Below are 8,896 nucleotides of genomic sequence, written 5' to 3'. Positions count from 1 at the left end.
TTTAGGCAATTTTTGCCTAAAATTACAATTAGCTGTCACTGGAATGAATAAATAAGGACAGAAATATTTTTTCCCTATTGGCTACAACCAAAGAAATAGCCCCCAGCTGGCTATTGTCACTGGACTATTTGCCACCTTCCAGGTAAACTCTTCTTTTAGAACAGAAGAGCAAGATAAGTTGAACTATAGAGGGAAATGCATTTGAACACTCTTGCTCTGCAACTCTATAGAGAAAAATATATATATTTGAATTTGCAGCACTCACATCATCTTTGGCTAGCAGCTCACAAAGGTTTCATTGTGAAATCATGTTCTTCCCAAGGCTTACAGGACATCTTGGTACCAGAAAAAGAGGTTCTGTAGATGAGGCATCTAAATTACTGAAAGGCTGAAGTCTAGATCTTGCTCCCAATTACAGCTGCTCTAAGCAAAAGACCATTTACTTTAGCCAACTATGTTTACCGACATTCTGCATGCTTCACATAGTACAGTAGGACATTCTTGCTGCATAGATTTGATATTATGAATATCTAAGCTCCTGGAAGAAAGCTTTATTCAGAAATTTCAATCAGATCAGTTTCTGATGTTTTGTTGTCCTACCCATGTATCAGTCAGGACTCTTCTAATAATGTTCCTGATGGCTAAAAAAAAATAAATGAATCAGCAAGCTTCTGGTAAGAAACTACTCTTCTGAAACAAATAGGAACCTTGCCAAATTCTGTACACATCAATGGCTATACTGAGGATTCATCTTATCATTTATATGAGAGTCATTCTGACTAGTGTTTAGAGCACTGGAGTAGGAGTTGGCACGCCTGAGTTCTAATCTTGTCTTAGACACAGAGGCTAACTGAGTGACCTTGAGGCAGTCACTCTCTTTTAGCCATCATTACAATAAATATGCCAAATATGATAAAGTCTGAGTATATGTGTGCGACAGAGTTAACACACATCCTTTTTTCTAGACATATCCCACATTTCACTCCTTAAATTTCCAGCTGAAGACAGTTTGAAAATACTTTAAAATGTCTGGTGTTCAAGGGTAAAATAAGAACAAGGAGCACTTTGCTAAAAGCAGCTACAGCTGCTGTGCTTTCATGTCATGTCTGTCTATACCAGTGTTTCTCAACCTTGACAATTTTAAGGCATGTGGACTTCAACTCCCAGAATTCCACAGCCAGCATTGCTGGCTGTGGATTTCTGGGAGTTGAAGTCCACATGCCTTAAAATTGTCAAGGTTGAGAAACACTGGTATAGACAGTAGAAGATGTGCTGAAAGAAGCCAGAGCAATCAGCCCAGCAACAGTATTGCCATCCAATGGATGAACCCTTATATGTTGGTTTAAGGGTTTATCCATGAGTAGCCACCCCACCTCCGTCTCTCCTACGCATTTTCCTCACTTGCTGCCTCTATAAGCTTAGGCGAGTGAGCAAGAAATGGGAATGACAGTGGCAAAATGAGCAAAATGGGTAGATGTTAAACAAGAGGTAACTTTGAGATACCTCACAAATGGGGTGCGGAGGCCATGTAAGCACACAAAGACATAACAATGAGCTGGGCAACCATATTAATTATAAACAAACAAACAAACAAACAATCTTTCCTTCCTCCAGTCAACACCAACTGAAATTGGTTCTTGAGGCAGAAGAACCACTATAGCATAGCGCTCACAACTCCCAAACCTTGAAACCGATCCAGAAGCACTAAAATGGATGCATCATCACAGAATTAAAATCAAATTAAAAAACTGAAAATTACAAGAGTTAAAAAAGGATGGGGTTATGCCATTAAGCGACCACCTCCCCCCCCCCAAGGTTGCATAACACTGTTTAATCCCCATGCCAATTGACACTTTTCTAAAAGGCCAAAAGTATGGGGGCGCCCCTCACATCTGGGGAAAAGATGTTCCTTAGAGTGTGAGCTGCAGTACAAAAGGCTTTCTTCCTAGACCCTGTGAGTTGAAATTCTGGATGGGACAGGACAATGAAATAGGAATGAGACAGTTCCTCAGGTAACCTGGTCCATGAAGGGCCTTAAAGGTAATAACCAACATTTCAAATTGGACCCAGTAACAAACTGGCACCCAATGCAGCTCGTACAGCAAAGATGTTACATGCACAACCCTATATACATGGACAAATACACAATCACAAATATACACCAACACACAATAGCAGTATCACAGCCCATGCTACAGTATAATTGTTAATTCAATCTTCTTGGCTAAAGTTGAAAAATGACAATCTCAGAAACAGAATAACAAAAACACCAAAAAGTCCCTTGGCACCTTACAAACAAATTTATTGTAGCATCAGCTACTTTGGCCCGCAGCTATCCTTCCAGTTTTGAAAAGATGGGAGTTTACTGTCTATCTTCTTCAAGCCAAATATTTATACTGTTTGTTATCCTCTTCAGCTTAATCTACTGTCTGGTTTATCATCTTCAAACTGGTAGACAGTATTGGTACATTAAAATGATAAATCACATCAGTGAAACAAAAGCCTAAAAACCAAAATCAATTTATGAGTCTGTCTAAATTGTTAATATGTCCCATTGCAGACTGGGGTCACAGACTGTATCAACATGAAAAAATAAATATAGTTAATTCTGATTTTAGAAGAACAAAGTATGATTACTTCAATCTACATAAAAACTGATAATTTAATCTGCATAAAACTATAAACTCTAATATTCCCCCTTGCTGGTGTTTTGATGGGTGTTCTTGGCTTTTGCCCAAGCCTTTGGAAAGGATGACTGAAGTCCCCTTCGGATTGTGTGGGTCTGTTGTTTTTCATTTCTGTATGGCTTTGTCATCTTTGCTATCATTTACTCCTTTATTTTTATGGATTGTGGTAATTTTTATAAAACCCCTCTTTCAAAGATCCATAATGATACAAAACTGAAAGCCATTGTTGCAGTATTGGTGTTAATTTGTTCTCCCAATGCAGGCAGAGTACGTGTGGATTAGCAAGAGAAGAGTTATCTAAAGGTTGAACTATTTTTTATAATTTAGGAAGTTGAATTTTATATACCCAGCCCTTTAACTGTAGTTATTAATCTCTGTGTACTATATGGAATATTAGTAAAAGTCCAGAAAAAGTGTGTGTGTACGTGTGTGCACATGTGTGCTCATGTGTGTGCACACACGCATGCACAGCAACTATGGAAACAGACATTTCATTAGCAATATATTAGGAGAAAAGTATGTCAAACAGTATGTTTCTTGAACTCATAGCTAATAGTGAAGTCATAATGAAGAAATGAATATGATAGGTGATTTTCTTTCCTTGGTGCCAAGCCAATAACAGTCTGCTGCAGATGTAAAAAAAAGATTAATGCTTGGAAGTAAGATAATGTCAAAACACAGTAAGGATCAAGGCATATCTATGACAACAAAAATCAGAATTGTTAAAACGATGATAATGTAACATACAGCAAAGAAAACTGAACACGGATTGAGAAAAAGAAGAGGGACATTTTTGAATTATGAATTGGAGACATTTACTGAGGGTTCCACGAACTGCAATTGGTCCTGAATGAAATAAAGACTGGCAGCACCATTTGGGTGGTACCGTAATTAGCAAAAAACCTCACATACTCTAGCACATGATGTGAACAGATAATGATTAGAAACAACTATTCTTGACAAGCCTGAGGAAAGTATTATATAAGTGAAAGACAACAGATAAACTGAATGGATGTCATCAAACAAATTTGAGGATTTGTAAAAACTGAGTATTACTGTAAATAGAATGAAATGACACCCGTTGCCTTTGCCTTCTTCCAAGGCCTGAGAGTGGCTGGTCCAAGGTTATCCAGCTGGCTTCATGCCCAAGACAGGACTAGAACTCCCAGTGTTTAGAAATGTGGTCACTAAAATGAGTCATGCTCAATTTTAAAATATTTTTTGCCATAGTCATTAAACAAATCACATGGATGTTAAGCAAATCCTGCATCTCCCCTCCCCCATTTACCTTCTTGTTGGAAGCCGTTTGGGAAGCACATGACCCTGGGACGCTGCAATCATTGAAAATACTTGTGGAGACACTGTGATGCTCATAATGAGGACCAATCATAAGTCACTTTTCAATGCCATCACAACTTTGAACAGTTGTTAATTAAATGGTTGTAAGCCAAAGACTACCTGTATTTCAGTTCAAGCAGAAGTTATTTTTTCATTCCTTGCATAATTACAAGCAAAAAAATCTGAGGAAGCTTTTGAAGCAGCTATCCCAAGTCTCAAAGTAGACACAGCTGCTTCAATATTCAAAGAATAATGTTTTGAGTGCTTAGCATAGCACAAGCATTGCTATTTTGTTGTTTGGAATGTTCTCTGATTCTTTAAAAATTTAAAGACAGTGTAGAAGTTCTTGAAACAAAACTACAGCAGAATGAATAGATGCTACTATGAATTTATGATATTCAAATTGGAATTGGTGGACCATACTATTGGCACATCTTACCATGTAGTAATGTGATTTTTTTTCTTTTTAAAGATAGAGGTTTCACCAAATCTTCTTCTAAAAAAAAAAAAAAGCCAGTCCTGTTCCGGTACTACGCCTGAAGAGGAAACTGAAGCCTTGTCAATAATACAAAGACACTCAAACTATCTCAGCCAACTTCTCTGTATATTAGTTGTATGTGTGTATGTTAATTTCACTTTTTTCTGTTCTCAGGTTTGTATTATGGAATAGGATTATCTGTTAGATCACAAGTAAAATTCACACATTTAAACAAATGTGTTAAACTGGATTTGGCAAAGACCAATTCTGAACATTATGTATACACAAGATATTATGTTTAAAAAAGCAAACTTGCTAAGTTTGCAATAAAGATGGTAAAAACAAGTCTAGCAACAATCACTACCTAGTTCTCCAGCTAGGAGATCTTATCTATAATCCTTTGCCAGAATAGTAAACAGAGAACCCATCCATACCATCTAAACTCATCTTCTTAAAAATACCTGAATTTGTTAATTCAAACTGTTTCCAAACTGCCCAGATAAAAGATTTAACTTACTGGTTGTCAGCCATTCAATCAGTTTATAGAATAACAAGCTCTTGCAACTAGAACTAGTATTTTCTTTGTATTAAATGACTTAAACACTGAACATTCTTTTACAATAAACACATTTAAAATTTATATTCTTGTATTATGTCGCAACATGTCACATGACGTGGCAAGTTTGACACCCATGCATTAGAGAATATAGTAACCCAGAATGCAATTATAGAAACAAAGAAGTGGTAATATAATATCTAGTATTATGTGGAAAAAGGGAGCTGACATTATGAATAAACTTTTCAAATTGTAGGATGTATTGTCCAATGCTGGGGATCATATTTATGTTCCCAAGGAACCAATGTCATAACATTTAAGTAACTGCATTCTGGGAAAAATGTGTCAGATATACCAACAATTAGAATGGCATGGTAACTACAGATTTGACCAGGAAAAAAAAAGGAGGAAGCATAAGTGGCTTTATTCTCCATCATCTGTGTAAAAACAAACTAGATTTTAATTTGTTTCCTTAACGAAAAAAGTGTTGAAAACTTTTTTCTATTTTAAAGAAATTTAGCTTTTTACTATTTTGTTAAAGGAAAGTTCCATTCTGTGGGTCTTTATGTAACTAAAGCTAAGATCATTATATTCTGTAGCATTTTCTAATTTAACCAATTTAACAATTCCTCTTCTCAAGAAAAAGTATTGTGGAATGAAAGTCCAGAGATTTTATCATCTGTTTTGAAAATTTAACACTAGACTATTTTTCCAAGTAAAAGTATCAGGGTAGCTATTTCTAGTTGATGCTGGGGGGAAATAGAGAACTTGACAAGACTTAAGTGACTTTTAGATATATAGAGTAAGAACAAAAAAAATTGAAAATATTTGACTGTATTAAATATTGTTTGATTGACTAATCCAATGTGACAACACAGAAATACAAGAAACATCTGACCAAATGAAATATCTAACCAAGAGTTACAAAGGTTCTGGTCCTGCACTTCGTGAAGGAGGTCATGAAGCTTGGAAAAACTGGTTTATAATGCTTAATTTATTGCCAATGCGTACATTAATACCTTTCAGATCTAATTAACTGAATGATTATCAATGTGAAATGCAAGTATTTTTACTGGAATAAATCCACTGAATTGTTTTCCATGCTCCAGGGAAAAAAATACATGCACATATCAAAAATAAATCTCAGAAGTTAATTTCTGATATAATTTTATATTTGATGAATACATTTCATTCTTAAGACTAGTCAAATTTTCTTGATTTAGTTTATATTTCAGCAAAAAGAAAAAAATATTTTGGAAGTTAAGCATTTAGTAGAACAATAAATTGAAAATTATATTACTACTCTCAAATTTTTAACCAATGTTACTGCTGGTTTTCCTATTGCAACTTTATGTTTGTTGTGTATATGGGTTAAAATATATGATAAAATTGCTTAAATATAAACTGCTTTAAATATTTATTTAAATGAAAATATAATATATATAAATTTATTTTATATATTATAAATTATATCTATCTATCTATCTATCTATCTATTTATCTATCTATAAATCATATACATAATCCATTGAATCCATTGGTTAGCTATTTCACCATTTCCCTGGTGAAAAAGTACCACTTTAATTGTTTCCATAGAGATTTCAACATGGAAGAAAATACAGGATATAAGAGATAATGGAACACGTTTTTAGAAGATTAAATAACAGCTACTGATTCTGGCAAATGTTAGCTACTCTATCTATCTATCTATCTATCTATCTATCTATCTATCTATCTATCTATCTATCTATCTATCTATCTAAACATTCAAATACATTTAAAGCTACTGCATTGGCTTGGCAGTTTTAAAGCAGAAGCTGGCCTCCTTTCAAAATAGTCACACAAAAATCTGGACACATATGAACCTTACCTAGATAGAGTGATGAGTTTTCTTTCTTGACATTATCATCCAAGTAGGTTGGTCCTAGAGTGTAGATAGGCGTTGAGCCCATTCCAATGAGTATTTGGGCACAAATAAACAAAGCTACATAGAGTGAGTGGCCATTTCCATGTGAATTCTTCATACAGCCTGAAGATTCCAGGTGCCCTTTCACTGAATTATTTCCAGTCAAACACAAGCCATCATTAGAAACAGAGGAGTTTAATTCCTGGATTTGATATGGTGCAGAGATGAAATGAGGTAAAGAAAATACGGCAGCCCCAAGGGCAATAAATAACCCCCCAACAGCAAGCCACAGAGGTCTTCGCCCTTGTCCACCAAAATAACTGATGAAGACTACCACCAAAAGGCTGCCAATATCAAAACAGCTGACCAATAGTCCAGATTCAGAGCTTTTCAAGCTATATCTTCTCTCAATGGTAGTGATAACACTACTCAAGTAACCAGAGACCATTAGTGATTGAATGAAAGTCAGGAAACACATACATATCAAAAAGAATCGAGAATCTGTCAATACTATAGCAAGATATTTTCTACCAGGGATTATTAGCAGTGTGGAAGCTGTTGACATGCCATTACTTAATCTAGTAGAGTTGTTGCTTTCACTTCTTTCAGTGAAATTCCTCATTCTTGAAAAGCTGGAAGCTGTAAAAGACAATACTGTCTTGGAAGAAGTAGCAGTAGCATTACTGTGATGTGCTGATATATCGGGGTCAAGGCCACACCTCTGATCAGAGTCCCCCTGCAAACTCTGTAAGAAGTTATTTTTGGCTGCGATGAGAGCACTTTGTGTGGTATTAATCTGTGGAACAGACCCATTCAGAACTGGCAAGCTTTTGGACCGAGAATTCTCATCTTGTTTTTCTGGTTGCTCCTCTCCGAGAGAGTTTGGATGCTGGTGCTTTATTATTCCTGATAAAAGCATGCTGAGAGCAAGCTTGGTCTGGGCTGAATTACTAATTCCCTATTATATGCATGACCTTGTTCAAATGTATGCTTTTTTCAGCCCAAGAACAATCATCCTCTATGGCTTTCCAGATCTCTCCAAGCCACTCTGGAAAAAAGAGACCCTACAATTCAACACGTTACATGAACACATGAGAGCACATGTCCAGCAGATTTTATTGTAGTACCATACTTCTTAGCACTGCTCTCCTCTGCCAGCAGCTGACCTTTAAACAAAGTGAACTGGACCACTCCCCCTCAGCAGACTCATTCCCACATGGCTCCTAATGATGCCCTGCCATTCTAGATGAGGGTCCTTGACTGCCTGCATCATTGGCAATAAGACTGTAGATTCTGAAGATGTACTCTTTCTGTTTCTGTGTTAAAGTCTTCAGATGACATGTCTATCAATACAGAGGGAGGGGGAGAGAAATCATGCACAGAAGGTCAGCATGCTGCTTTTGTCTTCTCACAGTAGTAGTTCCCAGCTGCTGCTCCCTGAGGCTAGAAAAGAACAGACTATAATCAGGCTCTCACCTCAGAATAGAAACACAGAATAGCTGGAATCCCTGATCTCCATTAAAATCCCTCTCCTAATTGTTTAAGCCCAGTTTAAATCTGGATCAATCTTAATATTCTGAAAAGCATGTCATTTATATACATGCATGTATAATCTGTCCTGCCCCATAAAAGTAGGAAGACATTTGAGGACAATACTAGGTAAAGTTTTCTTTTTCATTTTTCATTTTCATTTTTCCCAATTTTTTACAACATCTAACACATACATACACAAACATCATACACAAACATCAAGCCATAAGTACCTTTTATTTATTTCTACTCCCAAAGCAAAACTTGATATATTAATTGCTTTATTTTAACAGCTAAAATTAAAAGACAGAATATTCAATTATAAACATTAGTACAACAGATTCTCTGAACACAAGTCACAATTTGTTCCTGATACAAAAAAAGACAGGGAAACTCCCCAA

General features: G+C 35.9%; 1 pseudogene; it reads right to left on the bottom strand.

Moving 5' to 3' along the window:
• Nucleotides 1-6,864: 6,864 nt before the first annotated feature.
• On the bottom strand, nucleotides 6,865-8,274 carry LOC107290251 (annotated as a pseudogene).
• Between the last annotated feature and the right edge of the window lie 622 nt (nucleotides 8,275-8,896).

This window comes from Protobothrops mucrosquamatus, unplaced genomic scaffold (assembly GCF_001527695.2).
Source record: "Protobothrops mucrosquamatus isolate PMUCROS unplaced genomic scaffold, P.Mucros_1.0 scaffold860, whole genome shotgun sequence".
Classification (NCBI taxonomy): domain Eukaryota; kingdom Metazoa; phylum Chordata; class Lepidosauria; order Squamata; family Viperidae; genus Protobothrops; species Protobothrops mucrosquamatus.
This window is presented reverse-complemented; position numbering and strand designations above follow the sequence as displayed.